Here is a 16926-nt window from a genome sequence, read left to right as displayed (position 1 = left end):
AATAACACAGTGTAGGGATAAAATGGATTAATTCAGGACAGACAGCAGGGAATATTGGAGGAAATAACACAGTGTAGGGATAAAATGGATTAATTCAGGACAGACAGCAGGGATTATTGGAGGAAATAACACAGTGTAGGGATAAAATGGATTAATTCAGGACAGACAGCAGGGAATATTGGAGGAAATAACACAGTGTAGGGATAAAATGGATTAATTCAGGACAGACAGCAGGGAATATTGGAGGAAATAACACAGTGTAGGGATAAAATGGATTAATTCAGGACAGACAGCAGGGATTATTGGAGGAAATAACACAGTGTAGGGATAAAATGGATTAATTCAGGACAGACAGCAGGGAATATTGGAGGAAATAACACAGTGTAGGGATAAAATGGATTAATTCAGGACAGACAGCAGGGATTATTGGAGGGAATAACACAGTGTAGGGATAAAATGGATTAATTCAGGACAGACAGCAGGGATTATTGGAGGAAATAACACAGTGTAGGGATAAAATGGATTAATTCAGGACAGACAGCAGGGAATATTGGAGGAAATAACACAGTGTAGGGATAAAATGGATTAATTCAGGACAGACAGCAGGGATTATTGGAGGAAATAACACAGTGTCGGGATAAAATGGATTAATTCAGGACAGACAGCAGGGATTATTGGAGGAAATAACACAGTGTAGGGATAAAATGGATTAATTCAGGACAGACAGCAGGGATTATTGGAGGAAATAACACAGTGTAGGGATAAAATGGATTAATTCAGGACAGACAGCAGGGATTATTGGAGGAAATAACACAGTGTAGGGATAAAACGGATTAATTCAGGACAGACAGCAGGGATTATTGGAGGAAATAACACAGTGTCGGGATAAAATGGATTAATTCAGGACAGACAGCAGAGAATATTGGAGGAAATAACACAGTGTAGGGATAAAACGGATTAATTCAGGACAGACAGCAGGGATTATTGGAGGAAATAACACAGTGTAGGGATAAAATGGATTAATTCAGGACAGACAGCAGGGATTATTGGAGGAAATAACACAGTGTAGGGATAAAATGGATTAATTCAGGACAGACAGGGGGGATTATTGGAGGAAATAACACAGTGTAGGGATAAAATGGATTAATTCAGGACAGACAGCAGGGATTATTGGTGGAAATAACACAGTGTAGGGATAAAATGGATTAATTCAGGACAGACAGGGGGGATTATTGGAGGAAATAACACAGTGTAGGGATAAAATGGATTAATTCAGGACAGACAGCAGGGATTATTGGAGGGAATAACACAGTGTAGGGATAAAATGGATTAATTCAGGACAGACAGCAGGGATTATTGGAGGAAATAACACAGTGTAGGGATAAAATGGATTAATTCAGGACAGACAGCAGGGAATATTGGAGGAAATAACACAGTGTAGGGATAAAATGGATTAATTCAGGACAGACAGCAGGGATTATTGGAGGAAATAACACAGTACAGGGATAAAATGGATTAATTCAGGACAGACAGCAGGGATTATTGGAGGAAATAACACAGTGTAGGGATAAAATGGATTAATTCAGGACAGACAGCAGGGATTATTGGAGGAAATAACACAGTGTCGGGATAAAATGGATTAATTCAGGACAGACAGCAGGGATTATTGGAGGAAATAACACAGTGTAGGGATAAAATGGATTAATTCAGGACAGACAGCAGGGATTATTGGAGGAAATAACACAGTGTAGGGATAAAATGGATTAATTCAGGACAGACAGCAGGGATTATTGGAGGAAATAACACAGTGTAGGGATAAAACGGATTAATTCAGGACAGACAGCAGGGATTATTGGAGGAAATAACACAGTGTAGGGATAAAATGGATTAATTCAGGACAGACAGCAGGGATTATTGGAGGAAATAACACAGTGTAGGGATAAAATGGATTAATTCAGGACAGACAGCAGGGATTATGGGAGGAAATAACACAGTGTAGGGATAAAATGGATTAATTCAGGACAGACAGCAGGGATTATTGGAGGAAATAACACAGTGTAGGGATAAAATGGATTAATTCAGGACAGACAGCAGGGAATATTGGAGGAAATAACACAGTGTAGGGATAAAACGGATTAATTCAGGACAGACAGCAGGGATTATTGGAGGAAATAACACAGTGTAGGGATAAAATGGATTAATTCAGGACAGACAGCAGGGATTATTGGAGGAAATAACACAGTGTAGGGATAAAATGGATTAATTCAGGACAGACAGCAGGGATTATTGGAGGGAATAACACAGTGTTGGGATAAAATGGATTAATTCAGGACAGACAGCAGGGATTATTGGAGGAAATAACACAGTGTAGGGATAAAATGGATTAATTCAGGACAGACAGCAGGGATTATTGGAGGAAATAACACAGTGTAGGGATAGAATGGATTAATTCAGGACAGACAGCAGGGATTATTGGAGGAAATAACACAGTGTATGGATAAAATGGATTAATTCAGGACAGACAGCAGGGATTAATGGAGGAAATAACACAGTGTAGGGATAAAATGGATGAATTCAGGAGAGACATCAGGGATTATTGGAGGAAATAACACAGTGTAGGGATAAAATGGATGAATTCAGGACAGACAGCAGGGATTATTGGAGGAAATAACACAGTGTAGGGATAAAATGGATGAATTCAGGACAGACAGCAGGGATTATTGGAGGAAATAACACAGTGTAGGGATAAAATGGATTAATTCAGGACAGACAGCAGGGATTATTGGAGGAAATAACACAGTGTAGGGATAAAATGGATTAATTCAGGACAGACAGCAGGGATTATTGGAGGAAATAACACAGTGTAGGGATAAAATGGATTAATTCAGGACAGACAGCAGGGATTATTGGAGGAAATAACACAGTGTAGGGATAAAATGGATTAATTCAGGACAGACAGCAGGGAATATTGGAGGAAATAACACAGTGTAGGGATAAAACGGATTAATTCAGGACAGACAGCAGGGATTATTGGAGGAAATAACACAGTGTAGGGATAAAATGGATTAATTCAGGACAGACAGCAGGGATTATTGGAGGGAATAACACAGTGTAGGGATAAAATGGATTAATTCAGGACAGACAGCAGGGATTATTGGAGGAAATAACACAGTGCAGGGATAAAATGGATTAATTCAGGACAGACAGCAGGGATTATTGGAGGAAATAACACAGTGTAGGGATAAAATGGATTAATTCAGGACAGACAGCAGGGAATATTGGAGGAAATAACACAGTGTAGGGATAAAATGGATTAATTCAGGACAGACAGCAGGGATTATTGGAGGAAATAACACAGTGTAGGGATAAAATGGATTAATTCAGGACAGACAGCAGGGATTATTGGAGGAAATAACACAGTGTATGGATAAAATGGATTAATTCAGGACAGACAGCAGGGATTAATGGAGGAAATAACACAGTGTAGGGATAAAATGGATGAATTCAGGAGAGACATCAGGGATTATTGGAGGAAATAACACAGTGTAGGGATAAAATGGATGAATTCAGGACAGACAGCAGGGATTATTGGAGGAAATAACACAGTGTAGGGATAAAATGGATTAATTCAGGACAGACAGCAGGGAATATTGGAGGAAATAACACAGTGTAGGGATAAAACGGATTAATTCAGGACAGACAGCAGGGAATATTGGAGGAAATAACACAGTGTAGGGATAAAATGGATTAATTCAGGACAGACAGCAGGGATTATTGGAGGAAATAACACAGTGTAGGGATAAAATGGATTAATTCAGGACAGACAGCAGGGATTATTGTAGGAAATAACACAGTGTAGGGATAAAATGGATTAATTCAGGACAGACAGCAGGGAATATTGGAGGAAATAACACAGTGTAGGGATAAAATGGATTAATTCAGGACAGACAGCAGGGATTATTGGAGGAAATAACACAGTGTGGGGATAAAATGGATTAATTCAGGACAGACAGCAGGGATTATTGGAGGGAATAACACAGTGTAGGGATAAAATGGATTAATTCAGGACAGACAGCAGGGATTATTGGAGGGAATAACACAGTGTAGGGATAAAATGGATTAATTCAGGACAGACAGCAGGGATTATTGGACGGAATAACACAGTGTAGGGATAAAATGGATTAATTCAGGACAGACAGCAGGGATTATTGGAGGAAATAACACAGTGTAGGGATAAAATGGATTAATTCAGGACAGACAGCAGGGAATATTGGAGGGAATAACACAGTGTAGGGATAAAATGGATTAATTCAGGACAGACAGCAGGGATTATTGGAGGGAATAACACAGTGTAGGGACAAAATGGATTAATTCAGGACAGACAGCAGGGAATATTGGAGGAAATAACACAGTGTAGGGAGAAAATGGATTAATTCAGGACAGACAGCAGGGATTATTGGAGGAAATAACACAGTGTAGGGATAAAATGGATTAATTCAGGACAGACAGCAGGGATTATTGGAGGAAATAACACAGTGTAGGGATAAAATGGAATAATTCAGGACAGACAGCAGGGAATATTGGAGGAAATAACACAGTGTAGGGATAAAATGGATTAATTCAGGACAGACAGCAGGGAATATTGGAGGAAATAACACAGTGTAGGGATAAAATGGATTAATTCAGGACAGACAGCAGGGATTATCGGAGGAAATAACACAGTGCAGGGATAAAATGGATTAATTCAGGACAGACAGCAGGGAATATTGGAGGAAATAACACAGTGTAGGGAGAAAATGGATTAATTCAGGACAGACAGCAGGGATTATTGGAGGAAATAACACAGTGTAGGGATAAAATGGATTAATTCAGGACAGACAGCAGGGAATATTGGAGGAAATAACACAGTGTAGGGATAAAATGGATTAATTCAGGACAGACAGCAGGGATTATTGGAGGAAATAACACAGTGTAGGGATAAAATGGATTAATTCAGGACAGACAGCAGGGAATATTGGAGGAAATAACACAGTGTAGGGATAAAATGGATTAATTCAGGACAGACAGCAGGGAATATTGGAGGAAATAACACAGTGTAGGGATAAAATGGATTAATTCAGGACAGACAGCAGGGATTATTGGAGGAAATAACACAGTGTAGGGATAAAATGGATTAATTTAGGACAGACAGCAGGGATTATTGGAGGGAATAACACAGTGTAGGGATAAAATGGATTAATTCAGGACAGACAGCAGGGATTATTGGAGGAAATAACACAGTGTAGGGATAAAATGGATTAATTCAGGACAGACAGCAGGGAATATTGGAGGAAATAACACAGTGTAGGGATAAAATGGATTAATTCAGGACAGACAGCAGGGATTATTGGAGGAAATAACACAGTGTCGGGATAAAATGGATTAATTCAGGACAGACAGCAGGGATTATTGGAGGAAATAACACAGTGTAGGGATAAAATGGATGAATTCAGGACAGACAGCAGGGATTATTGGAGGAAATAACACAGTGTAGGGATAAAATGGATTAATTCAGGACAGACAGCAGGGAATATTGGAGGAAATAACACAGTGTAGGGATAAAATGGATTAATTCAGGACAGACAGCAGGGATTAATGGAGGAAATAACACAGTGTAGGGATAAAATGGATGAATTCAGGAGAGACATCAGGGATTATTGGAGGAAATAACACAGTGTAGGGATAAAATGGATGAATTCAGGACAGACAGCAGGGATTATTGGAGGAAATAACACAGTGTAGGGATAAAATGGATTAATTCAGGACAGACAGCAGGGAATATTGGAGGAAATAACACAGTGTAGGGATAAAACGGATTAATTCAGGACAGACAGCAGGGATTATTGGAGGAAATAACACAGTGTAGGGATAAAATGGATTAATTCAGGACAGACAGCAGGGATTATTGTAGGAAATAACACAGTGTAGGGATAAAATGGATTAATTCAGGACAGACAGCAGGGATTATTGGAGGAAATAACACAGTGTAGGGATAAAATGGATTAATTCAGGACACACAGGAGGGATTAAAGGAGGAAATAACACAGTGTAGGGATAAAATGGATTAATTCAGGAGAGACATCAGGGATTATTGGAGGAAATAACACAGTGTAGGGATAAAATGGATGAATTCAGGACAGACAGCAGGGATTATTGGAGGAAATAGCACAGGTCTGGGGAGCTGGGACTTGGCCATGAGAGTAATTGAAGGTACGGGAACTGAAATAATCTGCAGTGAGAAAGGAGAAAAGGCAGAATAATCGGTAATTAGGACATCAATCAGTCTCTTATGTTGAATTCATCAAGTAATTGACCCATTCTGTTTGAAAAAAAATTGATTTATTTGACAGAGATCCAGAATATTGAATTTCAGCCCAGTTTTGCGGTTATTAACATCAGCAGAAACAAATCCCAACTCCCAGAATGAGGTTCTGCTGCTGAAACCCTCATCCGTTGTTTACCTCCAGACTCGACTATTCCGATGCTCTCCAGGCCCGGCCTTCCACTTTACACCCTCCGTAAACTTGAACCCACAATCTCCAGATCAATAATCAGTCCCATTATTCATTGTGTCACTGGCCCAGGCTGTGGAGAACACGGAGCAGCTCCCACTCCCACAGCACTGCGGTATGAGCAGGTACCGAGTCAGCCTCAGTCATGAGCACTGGAATCCACGAGTCCGGGTGTGTCAAAGGTGCACGGTGAACAATCACCAAAGTGAAACATTTTTGCCGCTTCCCTTCGATACCTCAGCTGGTCGAGCGACAAGACTGTCGTGGAAAATAAGACAAAGTCATCCTTCCGTCATTTGTTCAATTCCTGCTCGAAGGAGAACGCGTGATTTTGCAATAAGCAGCAATTAGTTCAAGGTCGCTCTCTTAACTTTACAGGCACCTCACAGATTAACATGTTGCCATGAAGGCACAGGATGCCTCTTTTCCTTTCTCAAACCTGAAAACTTTCTGTGTCTGCCCAAACAAGGCTGCTCTGCCTCTGCTCACCAGCAGGGAGCGCTTTTGAGCAGCAATACTTCAAAACACTCAGCTCTCGCTTTCAGGCAAAAGAAGTCTTCGATCAGCACCGGACTCCACGAGTCTGAACGTGTCAACAGGCGCACGGTGAACAATCACCAAAGACAGCACTGTTTATCACTTCCCTTCGATAGCTCAGCTGGTAGAGCGGAGGACTGTAGTGAATAAAACAAAATAAAGTCATCCTTAGGTCGCTGGTTCAATTCCGGCTCGAAGGAGTGAGTGTGATTTTGGAATAAGCAGCAATTACCTCAAGGTCACTCTCTGAACTTCACAGGCAGCTCACAGATTAACATGTTGCCACTCAGGCACAGGACACCTCTTCTCCTTTCCAAAACCGAAAAGCTTTCTGTGTCTGCCCGAGCACGGCTGTTTCACTCGAGCATTTCCCTCTGCTCACCAGCAGGGAGTGCCTTTGAGCAGCAACACTTCAAATCGCCCTCAATTTCAGGCAAAATGGTCTTCGATCAGTCAGTCAGTCAGGGCTCTCGCTGCTCCTCGAGCTCGGGCGGCTGTTGCTTTCCGGTGACCTCGTCTTCCTTCCGAAGGCTCGGGCTCTTCTCAGCATCATTCATGATTACTGCGGCTTCCCGTTCTGCTGTTCCTGACTTGCTGATGCTCGATACCGCCGATTGGAGCAAAGTATTTAATATATTCAGGGAGCGGCAACCCAAGGCAAGATTTCTCTGCTGGTCTTGGAGCAGCTTGAAGGCGAGTGTGAGGCAGGAACTGTGAGGGGCGATTTACAAACAGCAAACGAGGAATTAGCTCAACTGGCCTGTGAGAAGTAGCGGGATCGTTGATTATATTCTCCACTCACCGTTTGCCTTGGTGCAATTATACAGAAACAAGAGTGTTGTCAGTGAGTCCATCGCCCATGGACTTCCTAAACTTCACTGTGTGTTTGGGTACAGAGAGATCAAGGGGCAGCAAATCTTTTGATGTGCTGCAGTAAGCAAAAGTTCTTGATTTTGCTATGCAGCAAAGATGAAGTGAGAGATGGAAAAAAAGCTTCGTAATCCTTGATGCCTTCTCTGAAGATTGAATTCAGGACCTTCAGATTATGACACTGATGCACTGCTTGCTGCACTGAGAAGGCACTTACCAGGTATGGAGCCAGGCAGCACCACCAAGTAGGACAGCTTGCAAGGTATTGAAGGCCATAAAATTTTGCATTAAAAAATATCCAAGCCAGGTAGGAATCGAACCTAATGTGTTATCCATTGCACCACTGGCCCAGATTATAACGAATTAGTAGCAGTGGGAGGCAGTGGGCATGGCGGAGGTACTAAATAAATACATTGCATCTGTCTTTCCCAAGGAAGAAGACGCTGCCAGAGTGTCTGTAAAGGAAGATGTTGTCGAGATACTGGATTGGCTAAAAATTTAAAAAGAGGAGGTCCTGGAAAGGCTGGCTGTACTTAAAGTAGATACGTCATCTGGTCCGGATGGGATGCATCCGAGGTTGCTGAGGGAAGTAACGGTGGAAATTGCAGAGGTACTGGCAAAAAACCTCCAAACATCCATAGATTTGGGGGTGATGCCAGAGGACTGGAGAATTGCAAATGTTACACCCCTGTTCAAGAAAGGGTGAAAGAAAAAATCCAGCAACTGCTGATCAGTCAGTTTAACCTCGGTAGTGGAGAAAGTTCTAGCAACGATAATCCGGGACAGAATTAGCAGTCAATTGGACAAGGATTAGGGAAAGCCAGCACGGATTTGTTAAAGGCAAATCGTGTTTAATTAACTTGATACAGTTTTTTGATGAGGTAACAGAGAGTAGATGAGGGCAATGCAGTTAATGTGGTGTGTATGGACTTCAAAAAGGCGTCAGATAAAGTGCCGCATAATGGGTTTGTCATCAAGATTGAAGCCCATGGAATAAAAGGGGCAGGAGCAGCATGGATACAGAATTGGCTAAATAACAGGAAACAGAGTGTAGTGGTGAACGGTTGTTTTTCGGAATGGAGGGAGGTGTACAGTGGTGTTCCCCAGGGGTCGGTGCTGGGACCACTGCTTTCCTTGATGTACATTAATGACTTGGACTTGGGGATACAGGGCACAATTTCCAAATTCTTGCTACCAAAATGCTCCACTTCACTGTCATCTGCATTAAAATTCATTGGCCATTTTGCAAGTTTATTAATGTATTTTGTATTTGGTCGCAATCTTCATCAATATTATCCAAACTCCACCCCACCCCGCCAATCTGGTGTCATCTGTAAATTTTGAAATTGTACTTCCGATTCCCGAGTCCAATTGGTTGATGTGAATTGTGAACAGTGGTCCCAGAACCAATCCTTGTGGAGCCCCACTTTCCACCTTATACAGTGTGAGTCGCTACAATTAACCCCACTCTCTGTTTTAGAGCAGTCGTCAAGAGAAACTTCTTTACATAGGGAGTAGGCAGTCTGTGGAATTCACTTCCACGGTTAGTGTTTGGGGCACACAGTTCTGTAATGACAAGTGGTCCTCATGTTTTTATCCAAGACAGGCCTCAGCCCAGTCATTTACTCTAAATGTTGGTGCAATAGTTCAAGCTCAGAGGTGCCAGGTATCGGGAGCAGCAGTAGCTGTAAATAAAATCTAAATGTAAGTAAATACCAATACAGTTCATCTTCATCTATTTCTAGTTTAATAACTTTTGCTGAATGTGGCCCAGGCCAAGTGCCAGGATATCGGGTCAGGTTCACCATAGGAAATGAGTTTGACATCCCTGAGATAGACAATGTGAACCGGATTACCCTCATCCACTAACCCAGCAACTTCTTCAAAAAACTCAAGCAAGTTTGTAAGACACCATTTTCTTTCCCAGAAGCCGTGTTGAATATCTCTAATGGCTCCCTCTCTTTCCCCGTGATCATAAACAGCATCTCTTAGGATCCCTTCAAGCATCTTCCCTCTGATCGAGGTCACACTGATGGGCCTGTCATTCCCCGGCTCTGATTTGTCCCCTTTAATGAAAATGGGAACTACATGAGCTCCCTTCCAATCTCAGGGGACAATCCCTGACTCTATTGAGCTGTTGAAGATACAGGCAAGGGGCTCACAGAGCACCCGTCCCATCTCTTTAAACACCCGGGGGTGGATATCATCTGGACCTGGAGCACAATGCATTTTGAGAGTTCATATTTTATCCAAAGTGACATCCCATTCTATTTTAATATTTATGATGTTATTGTTGACAGCACATCCCACAGCTGGAATCTGAGCCTCATCCACAGGAGTGTAGACTGATGAGAAATAGTCATTCAACAGCTCTGCCACAGCCCGGGAATCTGTCCTGAACTGTCTTTCAGTGGCCCTAAAGCATCTTTAATGGTCTTCTGACTCCTGATGGAGCTGGAAAGACATTTGCTATTATTCTCAGAATTGGGCACCATCTTCTTTTCCAAAGATCTATGAGCTTCTCTAATGGCTGCTTTTGTCTCCCTCGATTGTGGGTGATATTTGACCCAATTCTCCTGTAAACTGAATTCATCCTGATCTGATCTGGGTTAAATGTAAGACAGTTCGGGGAGTCAGGAATCATTCACCGCGAGACCCACACTGACAGGTAAAACCCCAGACGGTTCCTTCGTAAGGATTCCTCTGGTACCTCAGCATATCTTTGTCAGCTTTCTTACAGTCCACTCCTGGAGGCCCCACTCCCTGAGCCTACAACCTTCAGCAGGGTCAGTGGTGGAGTTCCGCAGTGGGAGTGATCCCAGAGTAACTGTCGGGATCGCTCCCACCCTGTGGATGGTCCGGATCGTGTATTTTTAGTGATCCTGGTGTCTAACACGCGCACATCAATAAAACCGGGAATTCTGGAAACACACTGCAGGTCCTTCTTTATCTGGAGATCAAATGACTGTTGTATAATTGTACCAGCAGTTAACAGGCTCCTGTGAACTCCTCCCTCTGCTATTTTGATGCAGACTTTAACCCATTTATTTTAAATGGGTTTATTTTAAATGAGTCAACACCTGCCTTAAATGGTAGACTCAGGACTGTCACACAAACAGGTTAAATCTTCATAGAATAATTACCACAGTCATTTTTGGACTGGACGCCGCACAGTGACTTTGCTGTCAGTGAAGAGAGACGAGAAAGACCAAAGTGCCGTTTGCCCCTCTCAGTGTGGCCCTGAAGGACTGTGTCCAGGCTGAAGTTCTGTTCCCACCGGACGATCCTCCCCCCAGATTGTCCTTTCTGAGCTCCAGTCAGGTGATGCTAAACACTCAGGTGGGAAAGACCAAAATCTACAACAAGGTGTTTGAAACAAAGCTGATTTATTTCATAAATATCCAGAATATTAAACTCCAGCCCAGTTATAGGGGTTATTAACATCAGGAGAAACAAACCCCAACTGTCAGTCCTGGATGGGATTAACAGCAGAATCCAACCCCTGCAGTCATATGTGAACTCGCTGGAGTCTCAGCACATGTGATGACTGAGTGAATCCCTTCCCACACACGGAGCAGGTGAACAGTCTCTCCCCAATGGGCATGCGTTGATGTGTCAGCAGTTCATTTCTGCTTCGAAAGCTCTTCTCACAGTCACTGAGTTAAAAGGTCACTCAATAGTGTGAACAAGTTGATGTTTCAGAAGGTGGGGTGAATTCGTGAATCCCTTCCCACACACGGAGCAGGTGAACGGCCTCTCCCCAGTGTGGGTGCGTTGGTGTTTCAGCAGGGCGGATGACTGAGTGAATCCTTTACCACACAAGGAGCAGGTGAACGGCCTCTCCCCAGTGTGAGTGCGTTGGTGTTTCAGCAGAATAGTTTTGCTTTTAAACCTCTTCTCACAGTCAGAACATTTAAAAGGTCTCTCATCAGAGTGAACTCGCTGGTGTTTCAGCAGGTTGGATGACTGAGTGAATCCCTTCCCACACACGGAGCAGGTGAACGGCCTCTCCCCAGTGTGACTGTGTCGATGAATTTCCAGGCTGGAGGGGGAATTGAATCCCTTCCCACAGTCCCCACATTTCCACGGTTTCTCCGTGGTCCGGGTGTCCTTGTGTCTCTCCAGGTTGGACGATCAGTTGAAGCCTCGTCCACACACAGAACACGTGTACGGTTTCTCCCCGCTGTGAATGGTGCGATGTTTTTTGGGCTGTGTAACTGGTTAAAGCTCTTTCCACAGTCAGTGCACTGGAACACTCTCACTCGGGTGTGTGTGTCTCGGTGCTTTCCCACTCACACTGATGTTTGAAATCTTCTCCCACAGATAGAACAGACAAACATTTCTCCTTCCACATTCAAAGGCCGTTGATATTCAGGTCCTGATGAATCGAGTGACTCTGTCAGATCTTGACATGATCTTTGGTTTGAGTTTCCTGTCTGCAAATCCTCCCCTTCTAGTACCCTGTAAAAGGAGTTTATAAAAGTTATCACTGTAAGTACAGGATAGAAATTTATATCAGATAACTCTACTTTCTATGGAACTTTCTTTCCTCTCTTATTCCTCAAAGCTGTAAATCCCCATCCCATACAGTCTCCCTCCTCCGTGTGCTGAAATCCAAACCCATCGCATCATCTTTCAGTGGTCCTAAACCATGAGTGAAAGGGTGAGAGAGTGAATGTGAGAGTGAGCGCGAGAGAGTGAATGTGAGAGAGCGCGAGAGAGCGAATGTGAGAGAGCGCGAGAGAGCGAATGTGAGAGAGCGCGAGAGAGCGAATGCGAGAGAGCGAATGTGAGAGAGCACGAGAGAGTGAATGTGAGAGAGCGAACGTGAGAAAGTGAATGTGGGAGAGCGCGAGAGAGTGAATGTGAGAGAGCGCGAGAGAGGGAATGTGGGAGAGCGCGAGAGAGTGAATGTGAGAGAGCGCGAGAGAGTGATTGTGAGAGAGCACGAGAGAGCGATTGTGAGAGAGCGCGAGAGAGCGAATGTGAGAGCGCGAGGGAGCGAATGTGAGAGAGCGCGAGGGAGCGAATGTGAGAGAGCGCGAGGGAGCGAATGTGAGAGAGCGCGAGAGAGCGAATGTGAGAGAGCGCGAGAGAGCGAATGTGAGAGCGCGAGAGAGCGAATGTGAGAGAGCGCGAGAGAGCGAATGTGAGAGAGCGCGAGAGAGTGAATGTGAGTGCAGCAGTGGGCTCGGTGTGGAGAATGAAGTGGGGCAGGTGGAGCATGTTTCAGTGGGGCAGCAGTGATCATAATCTCATTCGGTTTAGAATAGTTATGGAAAAGGACAGGGGACAGTCAAATGTGAAAATTCTTAACTGGAGGAGGGCTAATTCCAGTGAGTCAAAAAGGGATCTTGTCCAGGTGGATTGGAATCAAAAATTGGCAGGCAGAACAGTAATTGAACAGTGGGAGGCCTTCAAGGAGGAGTTGGTTTGGGTACAGAGTAGACAGATTTCCACGAGGAGGAAAGGAACAGCATCCAAAGCTGGAGCTCCCTGGATGACTGAAGATAGAGAGATCACCATTTCTCCTTCATTTGCAGACTCTCCCTGACTGATCACCATTTCTCCTTCATTTACAGACTCTCCCTGACCGATCACCATTTCTCCTTCATTTAAAGACGCTCCCTGACCGATCACCATTTCTCCTTCATTTACAGACGCTCCCTGACCGATCACCATTTCTCCTTCATTTGCAGACTCTCCCTGACCGATAACCATTTCTCCTTCATTTCCAGACTCTCCCTGACCGATCACCATTTCTCCTTCATTTGCAGACTCTCCCTGACCGATCACCATTTCTCATTCATTTACAAACGATCCCTGACCAATCACCATTTCTCCTTCATTCACAGACTCTCCCTGACCGATCACCATTTCTCCTTCATTCGCAGACTCTCACTGACCGATCACCATTTCTCCTTCATTTACAGACGATCCCTGACCGATCACCATTTCTCCTTCATTTACAGACTCTCCCTGACCGATCACCATTTCTCCTTCATTTACAGACTCTCCCTGACCGATCACCATTTCTCCTTCATTTCCAGACTCTCCCTGACCGATCACCATTTCTCCTTCATTCACAGACTCTCACTGACCGATCACCATTTCTCCTTCATTTACAGACGATCCCTGACCGATCACCATTTCTCCTTCATTTACAGACTCTCCCTGACCGATCACCATTTCTCCTTCATTCACAGACTCTCCCTGACCGATCACCATTTCTCCTTCATTCACAGACTCTCCCTGACCGATCACCATTTCTCCTTCATTTGCAGACTCTCACTGACCGATCACCATTTCTCATTCATTTATCGATGCAGAATGATACCAGGACTTCAAGGCTGAAGTTATGAGGAGAGATTACACAAATTGGGGTTGTATTCTCTCGAGTTTCGAAGGTTAAGGGGTGATCTGATCGAAGTTTATAAGATATTAAGGGGAACAGATAGGGTGGATAGAGAGAAACTATTTCCACTGGTTGGGGATATTAGGAGTCGGGGGCACAGTCTAAATATTAGAGCCAGACCTTTCAGGAGCGAGATTAGAAAACATTTCGACACACAAAGGGTGGTAGAAGTTTGGAACTCTCTTCCGCAAACGGCAATTGATACGAGCTCAATTGCTAATTTTAAATGTGAGACAGATAGCTTTTTAGCAACCAAAGGTATTAAGGGATATGGGCCAAAGGCGGGTATATGGAGTTAGATCACAGATCGGACATGATCTTATCAAATGGTGGAGCAGGCACGAGGGGCTGAATGGTCGACTCCTGTCCCGATCCTCCAATGTTCTCCGATGTTCCCTGACCGATCACCGTTTCTACATCATTTACAGACGCTCCCTGACCGATCACCGTTTCTACATCATTTACAGACGCTCCCTGACCGATCACCATTTCTCCTTCATTTACAGACGCTCCCTGATTCGATGAGTCACGAGGTTTGACGCTGACACTGCGCATGCTCGGAGGCCGCGGGCCGTGTGTTGAGTTTCGGGTCTGATCTAAACCGGAGCCCCCGGAGTGTAGAGAGAGAGAGGAGAATGTTCACTGTTTGATATTCGGGCCCGGGGCCGCACTCGGGGTTTGTGAAGCCCCCGCCCCCTCCCCCGGGGTTTATTAACCCGCTCCCCCCGCCCATCTCTCACCTGTTGCCGACACGATCTCGGCCTCACTCCCCGCCCGCCGCGCATGCTCAGCTCACACTGCCCGGGTGATTGACGGGAACTCCGGACCAATAGGAAGAGCGGAGAGGGGCTGGAGGACCGAGCGGGCGGATGGTCCTCCAACCAATGGGAGTGGGTGAGGGGCGGGACTTGCGGCACCGAGTGGGCGGGGCTGAGCCCGGATCTCCCTCATTGGCTGAAACTCTGCATCAATTTTAAACCTGATTGATGTCAAACTCGAGGGAAAAAACTGGACTTTAATAAAGGACAAAGAGGAGGGAATATTGGAGGGAATAACACAGTGTAGGGATAAAATGGATTAATTCAGGACAGACAGCAGGGAATATTGGAGGGAATAACACAGTGTAGGGATAAAATGGATTAATTCAGGACAGACAGCAGGGATTATTGGAGGGAATAACACAGTGTAGGGATAAAATGGATTAATTCAGGACAGACAGCAGGGATTATTGGAGGGAATAACACAGTGTAGGGATAAAATGGATTAATTCAGGACAGACAGCAGGGATTATTGGAGGAAATAACACAGTGTAGGGATAAAATGGATTAATTCAGGACAGACAGCAGGGAATATTGGAGGGAATAACACAGTGTAGGGATAAAATGGATTAATTCAGGACAGACAGCAGGGATTATTGGAGGGAATAACACAGTGTAGGGATAAAATGGATTAATTCAGGACAGACAGCAGGGATTATTGGAGGGAATAACACAGTGTAGGGATAAAATGGATTAATTCAGGACAGACAGCAGGGAATATTGGAGGGAATAACACAGTGTAGGGATAAAATGGATTAATTCAGGACAGACAGCAGGGAATATTGGAGGGAATAACACAGTGTAGGGATAAAATGGATTAATTCAGGACAGACAGCAGGGATTATTGGAGGGAATAACACAGTGTAGGGATAAAATGGATTAATTCAGGACAGACAGCAGGGAATATTGGAGGAAATAACACAGTGTAGGGATAAAATGGATTAATTCAGGACAGACAGCAGGGAATATTGGAGGGAATAACACAGTGTAGGGATAAAATGGATTAATTCAGGACAGACAGCAGGGATTATTGGAGGGAATAACACAGTGTAGGGATAAAATGGATTAATTCAGGACAGACAGCAGGGATTATTGGAGGAAATAACACAGTGTAGGGATAAAATGGATTAATTCAGGACAGACAGCAGGGATTATTGGAGGGAATAACACAGTGTAGGGATAAAATGGATTAATTCAGGACAGACAGCAGGGAATATTGGAGGGAATAACACAGTGTAGGGATAAAATGGATTAATTCAGGACAGACAGCAGGGATTATTGGAGGGAATAACACAGTGTAGGGATAAAATGGATTAATTCAGGACAGACAGCAGGGAATATTGGAGGAAATAACACAGTGTAGGGATAAAATGGATTAATTCAGGACAGACAGCAGGGATTATTGGAGGGAATAACACAGTGTAGGGATAAAATGGATTAATTCAGGACAGACAGCAGGGATTATTGGAGGGAATAACACAGTGTAGGGATAAAATGGATTAATTCAGGACAGACAGCAGGGGTTATTGGAGGAAATAACACAGTGTAGGGATAAAATGGATTAATTCAGGACAGACAGCAGGGAATATTGGAGGGAATAACACAGTGTAGGGATAAAATGGATTAATTCAGGACAGACAGCAGGGAATATTGGAGGGAATTACACAGTGTAGGGATAAAATGGATAATTCAGGACAGACAGCAGGGAATATTGGAGGGAATAACACAGTGTAGG

General features: G+C 43.9%; 2 protein-coding genes, 1 long non-coding RNA gene and 1 other non-coding gene across 10 annotated transcripts in view; 2 read left to right on the top strand and 2 right to left on the bottom strand.

The window, feature by feature from the left end:
• LOC137311135 (zinc finger protein 229-like) overlaps window positions 1-16926 on the bottom strand; it is a 155312-nt gene that overhangs the window by 12630 nt on the left and 125756 nt on the right. The gene's annotated exons all lie outside the window — the stretch shown is intronic.
• Window positions 1-16926, top strand: part of LOC137311132 (zinc finger protein 850-like) — a 188931-nt gene that overhangs the window by 95754 nt on the left and 76251 nt on the right. The gene's annotated exons all lie outside the window — the stretch shown is intronic.
• trnay-gua (transfer RNA tyrosine (anticodon GUA)) lies at window positions 7195-7288 on the top strand. The gene is made up of 2 exons: window positions 7195-7231; window positions 7253-7288. It is a non-coding gene; the product is annotated as a tRNA-Tyr (tRNA).
• Window positions 11326-15166, bottom strand: LOC137311131 (uncharacterized). Its single transcript, XR_010960219.1, has 2 exons — window positions 15114-15166; window positions 11326-12419 (listed from the first exon to the last, which is right to left on the bottom strand). It is a non-coding gene; the product is annotated as an uncharacterized lncRNA (long non-coding RNA).

This window comes from Heptranchias perlo, unplaced genomic scaffold, assembly GCF_035084215.1.
Source record: "Heptranchias perlo isolate sHepPer1 unplaced genomic scaffold, sHepPer1.hap1 HAP1_SCAFFOLD_304, whole genome shotgun sequence".
NCBI lineage: Eukaryota > Metazoa > Chordata > Chondrichthyes > Hexanchiformes > Hexanchidae > Heptranchias > Heptranchias perlo.
Note: the sequence above shows the minus strand (reverse complement) of the source record. Positions and strands in the feature narration are given on the sequence as shown.